This window comes from Amblyomma mixtum, chromosome 3 (genome assembly GCF_055824585.1).
Source record: "Amblyomma mixtum isolate Tamu chromosome 3, ASM5582458v1, whole genome shotgun sequence".
NCBI classification, from domain to species: domain Eukaryota; kingdom Metazoa; phylum Arthropoda; class Arachnida; order Ixodida; family Ixodidae; genus Amblyomma; species Amblyomma mixtum.
In genome coordinates this window covers 403,285,927-403,296,089 of record NC_143014.1, presented here as the reverse complement: position 1 = coordinate 403,296,089, position 10,163 = coordinate 403,285,927, and the positions used below count along the sequence as shown (strand labels likewise).

Genomic DNA, 10,163 nt, shown 5'->3' with positions numbered 1-10,163 from the left:
ACAGAAAATGGCTAGTTCAGGCACCACGGCTGTAATTCAGTCCCTGCATTTTACAATTAAACGCGCCCCGTAGAATGCTCTTCTCAGCTAAACTGGTGAATTGTTTGAGCTCAAATCTGCGTACAGAAAGAGCATTTTGGTCAGAAGAATTGTTTTATGCTACATCTGTTCGAGGTACTTGCCTGAATCAATAAAAAAATTTGGATATTTGTACCGTGTGTGGCGGTGACGAAATAAAACAAGCCGATATCTGGGCAATTGCACTGGTGGTGCAGTCTCCTTTGTTGGCTGTGGAGATTCGGCAAGGGGGGTGGGGGGCTTGCAGGAGGTTTGAAGACTCTTCTTTATGAAAGACTTTGAATTTAGTGGTTTTGGCCTAAGTAAGTTGTTTGTGATCATTTATAAAGCAGTTGAAAGAGCGTCTTCAAATCTCTCGCAAAACGCACCCCACTTTTGCCAAATCTCTACGGCTGACAAATAAGATGGTGCCACTGGTGCAGTCGCTCAGATAACGGCTTGTTTTGTTTCGTTGTCGCTGCAGACGATGTGATTATTTGACTTTTTGTTATCAATTCAGTCAGGCATGTACCCCAAACAACTCCGGCATAAAGCAATTCTGCTGACCAAATGCCATTTCTGTTTGAAATTTGAGCTCGAATAATTCACCAATTTAGCTGAGAGAAGCATTCTGCGGCGCACATTTAATTGCGGAACAGTCTGAAATTTGTGGACAAATTTGTCAGAAGTCTCATTTTGTTTCAACACCATTCGTGTGAGACTGCAGTCTGCTAAGGGGTGCGCTTTCTGTGTGCAGGCCAATGGCTGAGCATTGCAGTGGGTGAAGCACCTGCTGCGATGCGCCCATGGCGGCGGGAAGCCCAGCTTGGAGCCCGTTGCATCCGAGCCCAGGCTTCCTGCTCAAGTGAGGCAAGGAGCACGAGAAACTCAAGCTCCGCATCCGTGCGCAGCTACAGAGCCACATGCTGAGGTAGCGCAATCTTTGCTGCTGCATGTTGCAGCTAACTGTGTCATGGTTTGAGTGGCAGCTTGGTTTGTATGCATTACGTGTATGGCTGGTCTCTGTCAGGCAGCATTGGCCAGTGAGAGTACAGAAATGGCGAGATTTGCACAGTTGTCAGCCTTTGCATTCCTTCCTCTGTGGCCTCCTACTAAAAGGGACCCTGAGGCCAACACCGTCCAATTTTTTATTTGTAAAATTTGATGGTTTGGCTCTTTGTGGCTGTATTGACATTCATTAAGTGGCAAAAGATGTATTGACTGCTGAGAAATTTGGGCTATAAAATGGAACATTTTTTCCCACCACTTAATTCACACTCCCAAAGTTGATGATGTCGTTGAGTGCATTTGGAACTCTGTGATCGCCAGCTGAAAGTTGATGTCAATGTGGTCTAGCTTCGGAGATCCACAAACAGAAAAAGAAAAGCACTTGGTTTGATCACAGTTTGTTTGTGAAAGCAGCCTGTGGCGGCAGCACACTTTCTTTACCATTTATTGGCCTTTTCTGTTTTATAAACGCTCTGTTTTCAGTGAAATCAGCATCATTATTACTAAAACATGATAAGCTATCGATACAGACCAACTTCGATTTGCCATCAGTGTCCCTTTCAAACTGAATAGCCCAAATGCAGGCTGTTTGGCATACCGTATTTTCCGGCGTATGAGACGCACCCTTGTGTAAGACGCACCCGCCATATATGCAGGCTGTCATTGAAAAAGTTGGTATATAAGACGCACCCGTATATAAGACGCACCCCAGTTTACCCAGTTAGGCTAGTGAGGATCAATTAAACACGCTTGCGCGACCATCACGAAATTCACCGTACCTGTGAGAAATTCTTAAGCAACGCTAAGTGGTGAAAAAAGGCAACACTCACGCCATTCCTGCTCATGTTTTAGAAAAAAAAGGAAGAAAAAATTAGAAAACTCTCCCATATGTCCATAATGTAGCGGCCTTTATTGGCAAGAGATGAGTGGTTGTTAAGGCCGGTTAGAGCGGGCAAGGGCAGGTCCGGTCCCGGAACAGTTGATGCTTTTGCCGCGCGTCGGTTCTGCTGCTTCAGCTGCCGATCGTCGTCTTCTCGCCTCGCGCCGCGAATCGGTTCTGTTGCTCCGTCTGCTAAGCGTCTTCCTCTTTACATTGGCCCCCGGGGAAAAAAGAGCCATCCTGGCGATTTAGGGAGTCAACAGGACGCAGGGGTCGTAATACGGCTTCAAACGCGAAACGTGAACGGTCTCGCGCCCACGTCGTCGGAGATCGGGTGATGGCGTCACGGGCTCAACGATGTAAGTGACGGGAGAAGTGCGCTCAAGGACACTGTAGGGTCCGTGGTATTTTGGCAGCAACTTGGTAGAGAGACCTGGGGCAGCAGAAGGCACACGGAGCCAAACAAGGGATTCCGGCTGAAAAGTGTCTGTGCCATGGGAGTGGTCGAAACGGTATTTCTGGCGCCCTTGGTCGTCAGACGTGAATGACCGGGCGAGCTGGCGGCACTCTTCAGCGTGTCTGGAGGCTTCAGATACGGTTGTGGATTCCGACGAATCAGGATGGTACGGAAGAATAGTGTCGAGCGGCGAGGATGGTTCACGGCCGTATAGAAGGAAGAATGGTGAGAAACCAGTAGTGGTCTGCGTAGCGGTGTTGTAGGCATATGTGACGAAGGGGAGGACGACGTCCCAGTTAGAATGGTCTGCCGCGACGTACATGGACAACATGTCACCTAATGTTCGATTGAAACGTTCTGTCAAGCCGTTCGTCTGGGGATGATAGGCAGTAGTGGTGCGGCGAGTAATGTTGCATTGCTGCAGAAGAGATGAAACTACGTCTGACAGAAACACCCGCCCACGGTCGCTCAACAGTTCACGCGGGGCTCCGTGCCGAAGTATGAAATGGTGCAAGAGGAAGGCTGCAACATCCCGCGCCGTAGCAGCTGGGAGGGCGGCTGTTTCGGCGTACTGTGTCAGGTGGTCTACAGCGACGATGACCCAGCGGTTTCCTGCAGCAGTGTAGGGAAGTGGTCCATACAGGTCAATGCCAACTCGGTCAAATGGCCTGGATGGGCAAGACAAAGGCTGCATAGGGCCGGTCGAATGGTGATGAGCGAGCTTGCGGCGCTGGCAATCGGGGCAGGAACGGACGAATTTTCGGACGTAGTTATACATGCCGCGCCAGTAATAGCGGAGGCGAAGCCGGTTGTAGGTCTTAAAAGCACCGCCGTGACCAGCTTGCGGGTCGCTATGAAAGGCTGCGCATATTTCTGAGCGTAAATGTCCAGGGATCACTAGGAGCCATTTGCGCCCGTCAGAGAGGTAGTTTCGGCGGTACAAAATCCCATCATAAACAGTGAAGTGGGCAGCCTGACGGCGGATTGCGCGCGGTACCGGCACGACAGAACGGTCTGAAAGATAACGTACAAGAGAAGTGATCCAAGGGTCCTTGGATTGCTCGTTGGGCATATCGTCCAATGACAAGGAGGCGCAGTCGATGGCGGGAGGAGAGGCACGTTCATTGGCTAGAGGTGAACGAGAGAGAGCGTCGGCGTCGTTATGCTTCCTGCCAGAGCGATAGATCACTCGAATATCGTACTCTTGAAGGCGTAAGGCCCATCGGGCGAGGCGGCCATTTGGGTCTTTTAGGGAGGACAGCCAACATAGGGAATGGTGGTCTGTGACGACCGCGAAAGGCCGGCCGTACACGTAAGGCCGAAATTTCCCGATCGCCCAAACGATCGCCAAGCACTCTTTTTCAGTTACTGAGTAGTTTTGCTCTGGCTTCGTCAGGGTGCGGCTCGCGTATGCAACAACATACTCCGCATACCCCGGTTTGCGTTGAGCAAGAACAGCACCGATACCAACGCCACTGGCATCTGTGTGGATTTCAGTTGGAGAAGCAGGGTCAAAGTGGCGCAGTATGGGCGGAGAGGTAAGTAGACGGCGCAACGTGATGAACGCGTCGTCACAGGCAGGACTCCAGCTTGATAGGTCGCTACTGCCACGAAGAAGTGCAGTCAGAGGTGCGATGATACAAGCGAAATTTCGGATAAAGCGCCGGAAGTAAGAACATAAGCCGATGAAACTGCGAAGTTCCTTCATCGTAGAGGGCTTCGGAAACTCAGAGACAGCACGAAGCTTTGCTGGGTCAGGAAGGACACCCTGTTTCGACACGACGTGGCCCAAAATCGTCAACTGACGAGCAGCGAAGCGACATTTCTTTAAATTGAGTTGAAGCCCGGCTGCCGCGAGGCATCCCAAAACTTGCTCCAGGCGAACGAGGTGCGTCTGGAAATCTGGGGAGAAAACAACGATATCGTCCAAGTAACATAAGCATGTTTTCCATTTCAGGCCGCGCAGTATCGTGTCCATCATCCGCTCAAAAGTGGCAGGGGCATTGCATAGTCCGAAGGGCATGACGTTGAATTCATAGAGCCCGTCAGGCGTCACAAAGGCTGTCTTGGAGCGGTCAGCGTCGGCCATCGGGACTTGCCAATAACCCGAACGTAGATCTAAAGAAGAAAAGAATTCAGCTCCCTGCAAGCAGTCAAGTGCGTCATCAATGCGGGGCAGCGGGTAGACGTCTTTGCGGGTAATTTTGTTCAGGCGCCGGTAGTCTACGCAAAAGCGGATAGAGCCATCTTTTTTGGTGACAAGGACGACGGGGGAAGCCCAAGGACTGTGCGATGGTTGTATGACGCCCCTCTGTAGCATGTCATTTACCTGGGCGTCGATAACTTGGCGTTCGGTGGCCGAGACGCGATATGGGCGTTGTCGCAACGGCGTATGTGCGCCAGTGTCGATCTTATGGGTAACAGCTGAGGTGCGGCCCAAACGGTGGTTGGAGAAGTCAAACGATGACCGAAACTTATTTAGCAGGGCCTCAAGCTGGGTCTTCTGCGGTGGCGAAAGATTGGCGTCGATTGGGCGCTCAAATACGGCTTCGGGAGCGGGATCAGGAGACGATGGAGAAGAAGTAAGTGAAGACACTTGCATGCGGCAGGGGTCATCCTCATAAGGGTCCCAGGCGACGATGGAGGCGAAAGGCTGGACACGTCCCAGGCATTCACCGCGAAGAAGATTAGAGGGGCACAGGAATGGATTTGACAGGGGCAAGGCGCTGCAGCCGGCTGAGACGGTAAGGACGGCGAATGGCAGGGGTAGACAGTGACGAGAAGCGAAGGAGTCGGACGGGATGAAGATGACAGGGCCGTTGGATGCAGAGTCGCAATGAACAGAGACGAGCACAGCAGAGCACGGCGGGATCACGACGTCATCAGCCACAGTCAACTTGGAGCACGGGTGAGTGGAAGCGCTCACCGATGCGTCGCCGAATGGAAGAAGGGCGACTTCGGAACGAGTGCAGTCGATGACAGCTTCATGTCGCGAGAGAAAGTCCCAGCCTAAGATGACGTCGTGAGACGGCGATGCGAAGACGATGAATTCAACAACGTACAGAACGTCCTGAAGAGTAACTCGAGCTGTACAGGCCCCCAAAGGCGCGATAATTTGCGAATTAGCGGCGCGAAGCATAAAACCAGAGAGCGGAGTCATCACTTTTCGTAACTGGCGGCACAATTTTGCACTGAGTACAGATACAGCAGCACCGGTGTCAACAAGCGCGAAAGCATCGGTGCCCTCCACAGAAACGGTGATCAGATTGGCCGGAGAAAGTCGAGGTCTTGAGCTTGGCGACGAGCACGCAGTTCTTGCCTCCGGAACTGCGGGCACTAGTTTTCCGAAGGGGAAGAGGGACGACGGCGCATCGGGGAAACCGAGCGGCGACGCGGAGATGGAGAACGGCGGCGAATAGAGGGACTGTAATCGGAGGAACCAGTGGGCTCAGAAGGCGAAGTGCGGTGAAAAGGCTGGGGAGGGGCGTAGGCGTAACCTCGAGGGTCGGTATCTGCAGCAGGGGACGAAACTTGGCGGCGGCAGTGACGCATCACGTGGCCAGGAATGCCGCAGGCATAACAAATGGGTCGGTTGTCTGGTGTGCGCCATGGGCGGAAACGTTGCGGTGGTGGCCGGACAGGACGAAATGGGGTCGACTGCAGTGGATGTTGGTACGACACGAATGTGTCTGGGCGGGGACGCCTGACTGCTTCGGCGTAGGTTAGTGGCGCAGCGACGGGAGACTGGGAGGAAACCGGTGGCAGGGCCTCGGACACTTGCTCCCGGATCACGTGCTGGAGTGTCGGAGTTAGGTTAGATGAACTCGGAACGGTAGGAAGAAGCGAAAGCTGCCGCGCAACCTCCTCACGGACAAACTGCTTGATCTGGAGCAGTAGCGAGCTGTCCTCTGTCGTCATGCTCAGGCTAGTTACTGTGTCGGTCTGTGCAGAGGGCTGCCGAGTGAAAACGCGCTGTCGGCGGAGCTCGTCGTAGCTTTGGCAGTGGTCGAATATATCGGTGACAGATGTGACGTTTTTGCCCACAAGCATATTGAAAGCGTCGTCTTCGATTCCTTTCAGGACGTGTTTAACTTTTTCGGCCTCCGCCATGGACGCATTGACACGCTTGCAGAGATTGACGACATCTTCTATGTAGCTGGTGTATGATTCACCACTTTGCTGTGCGCGAACGCGAAGACGCTGCTCGGCGCGAAGTTTGCGTACTGCCGGACGGCCGAAGATGTCGGTGAAGCTGGTTTTAAATTCGGTCCAGGTGGTGAAGTCCGATTCGTGGTTTTGGAACCAAAGGTGGGCGACGCCGGTTAGGTAGAAGATGACGTTGGTGAGTTTCATAGTGTCGTCCCAACGGTTATGAGCGCTCACCCTGTCGTAAGAGGACAACCAATCCTCCACGTCGTGATCGTCCGTGCCGCTGAAGACGGCAGGGTCGCGCTGGCGGAGCGCACCATGGCAAGCAACGGGTGCCGGCGAGGAGCTGGCTGGCTGGTTGGCGTTGGCAGGCATGGGGGTAGTGATGGTACGGTTACGTAGCTCCAGGACGGAATCCCGCAGCCTCCACCAAGATGTAGCGGCCTTTATTGGCAAGAGATGAGTGGTTGTTAAGGCCGGTTAGAGCGGGCAAGGGCAGGTCCGGTCCCGGAACAGTTGATGCTTTTGCCGCGCGTCGGTTCTGCTGCTTCAGCTGCCGATCGTCGTCTTCTCGCCTCGCGCCGCGAATCGGTTCTGTTGCTCCGTCTGCTAAGCGTCTTCCTGTTTACAATAAGAACATTTTATTTCTACTTAAAACCTTGGAAGTCATCACCTTCGGATGCGCTATCAAAAAGTTTGCCCATTTCTGGAGTCAACGCGGCTGAAACATTCTCTTCGCTCTACGTACACGGAGCAAACAAAGTTGCAAAGGGTGGCTAAAAAAAGAACGCCGGCTTGTCTTGGCTTGTCTTGACAATGGCGAGAAGCGTGATTGTCGTCATCTTTTGGCATTTCACATTACTTTTGCTTGGGGCCTCCGAAACGGTCGTGTGTTTGTGATCCCGGAAGTTGTCATCCCCGCCGTTTCATGATAAAGTTCACCTAAAAAAAGTTGCGCACGGTGGTACCCGTATTGAAGTATTAACCACAACCGCATCATTGCTAGTGATATTTTTTCGGTAAGAAAAGCTTGAAAATGAACCTGAGTAATTTCTGAACTCGCAAAAACAATGAAAAATTCGCATATAAGACGCACCCTTGTATAGGACGCACCAGCAAGGTTTTCGAAAAAAAAGCTGGGTCTTGTGCACCGGAAAATACGGTACCTTAATTATGTGCAGTGGGTGTGAACACCTGTAAACTTTTGGTTGTCTGTTTATATTGAGTACATAAGAACATTTCTCAGTCAGTGTGGTGGTCAGGTTTGATTTAGGCCATCCAGTTAGTTCTCTGTGGAAGCTAGAAAACATCTAGTGTTATGAAGTGTTTACTATGGCTCCTTACATCAACTGTGGCATCATTGTGTCTCAGTTGCCAACCACTAATCTTTAGCCAACCACTAATCTTTATCATTGTTTTCAGTGCTTTATCATTGTTTTCAGGTTTTGAGTACATAGTTGATGCCTTATTGTGCAGCTTGTTTGAAGACGGCCTCTTCTCAGATGTGACCATCAAGTCATTGTCAGACAACTCTCCCGGTGGCCTGGTGCTGAAGGCCCACAAGGCAGTGCTTCTAGTGAGGGTGCCTGCCTTCTGGAAGCTTCTCACTGAGAGGTGTGCTGTTTCAGGGGAAGGTGCAAATGTGTTTGCTGTGCCTCTTGACAAGGATTTGCTCCGGGACTTCCTCAGGTGAGCCGCCATAGTTAAGAAAAGGAGCGTTGTTCACACTTTTGTATGTTGTGTGCACTACAGAGATCCTGAAATGGGTTTGACGTGGGTAGTTTTGTGAGGGCTATTCTTCAGGCATTACGTTGTCAGTATAGGTGTATTTTATTGTAATCCTCCTGTTGGGAAAGTGTTTTGTTACTGAGAACACACTGTTGGTCACACCTCTCTAAAGAATGTAACCCAAGTCTTTGGTCTGACCAGTGAAGATGCTGTCTGATGAGGTTGCCACGTGTGTTAAAGGCCTACTTGACCGAAAGTTGACTATGTCTAATTTTGCGCTCGATATAGTGTGCATGTTATGAACAATATTTATGTTTAATATTAGGGCTGTGAAGCGTCTAGTATTTCAGTCATAAGCATTCAGATACTTCTGTAGCAGACGACGCATTCCCCTAGCGGTGTGTTGGACAATTAACAAATCTGACCAGAAATGACGTACAATTGAGACACGGGCATCGTCGGCTCTCCAGTTTCAGGCGTTCCGAAGTGAGTGAGTGCCCTTTGTAAGTCCTTCTTCTGGCGCATTTCTGGCGGTTTTCACCGCGAATCTCGATGGTCTCCGGGAAAAATTAACCTCTGGCATCATGTCGACGAAGTGCGTGGCCGCGGAAAGGAATACGAGGAATGCGGAAAGCACCATGTATACCTCTCGGCCACTGTCCTTCACACCCGATCTCGAAAGATGGTGTCAACTGTCTGGAGCTCCAGTTTTAACGTGTATTCCCTTCTTTTTAAAAAAAAAATTTAACAGTAGGCGACTGACTCTTCTCTCTCACGCTAACCCCATTTATGGGCAGGGCTTTGTCAGTAGACCTCTCCTGGTCTACATCATCAAAGCACATACGTGTTTCTGGTCCAATTGGCAAAGCATGCCACGTACCAAGAGGGCTATAATTGGGAGAAGGAAGGCTGCGAGGAGTCTCTAATCAGAGTCACAAGCTAGCTTAGCTGGTTCAGAAGCTAAAGTAGACGGCTTTGCTCATCGAGCAGTGTCTTTTTGATGTCACGTTATTTACACCAGGCAGATGTCTAAGTAGAGGTCTGCTTCATCTGAAAAGGAATAAACATTCACACATTTAATTCAGGTGCAGCTGTACCTGAAACGTAATAATGCAGTCGGGCATCGAGTGTATCTGCTTCCGCGAAGACTCGCAGGCCGAGCTCAGAATCCTGGAAGGCTACACGTGCGTTACTGAAAACACCCAATTTTCTTACTGACTGCCTCACGCCATTCATACTTGAGGTCAAATACAAGAAGCTTTAGTGTTATCATCTGGCACGTTTCCACAACCTCAGCGACCTGAAGCGCATAAGTTATTTAAATGACATTATTTTCAACCGAGAGCAACAAATAATTTTGATTATATGTTCTGCATTATTACTCAGTCGATGCAGATACACTGCCTACCAGCAATTTGCATGGTGGCCGTATGGTCAGCTGGGGTCCGGCAACCATGTCGTTCTGCCTAGCTGTGTGGTTGAAGATTATAACTTTTTCATCCCTGCAGTACACAGGCTTTAAATGGCTCTCTGTAAATACATTAATGAACACAGCGCATAAGTCTATGCTCATTTGTAACCGGTATGCATTTTGCAACGCGCAGCAGCTTGCCTGGCCGAGGCGCACAAAGATGAACAAGCCCACCATCAGCACCGCATTGACACCACAGTCCTCGTAGAGAAAAATATATATTTATTTCGTTAACACAAATTTTGCTTCTGGTAGATTCTTTCACTTTACACTATGCTTAATTCTCTAGAGCTCCCTTTTTGGACATCCAGCTGTTTTTTATTGATTTACCTTGTACCTGCTCCAAATTTTTTTGCACAGGCAGAAATACCTTTCTACGGGGGATAAAAAATGAGAAGGGAAAGGAGAAGGCA

General features: G+C 50.4%; 1 pseudogene across 1 annotated transcript in view; it reads left to right on the top strand.

Annotated features, from left to right (window-relative positions):
• The first annotated feature begins 825 nt into the window (after positions 1–825).
• LOC149357420 (uncharacterized) overlaps positions 826–10,163 on the top strand; it is a 49,523-nt pseudogene continuing 40,185 nt past the window's right edge. The window contains exons 1-2 of the transcript XR_016291820.1: positions 826–988; positions 8,028–8,240. The product of XR_016291820.1 is annotated as an uncharacterized LOC149357420 (transcript). The remainder of the gene's footprint in view (positions 989–8,027; positions 8,241–10,163) is intronic.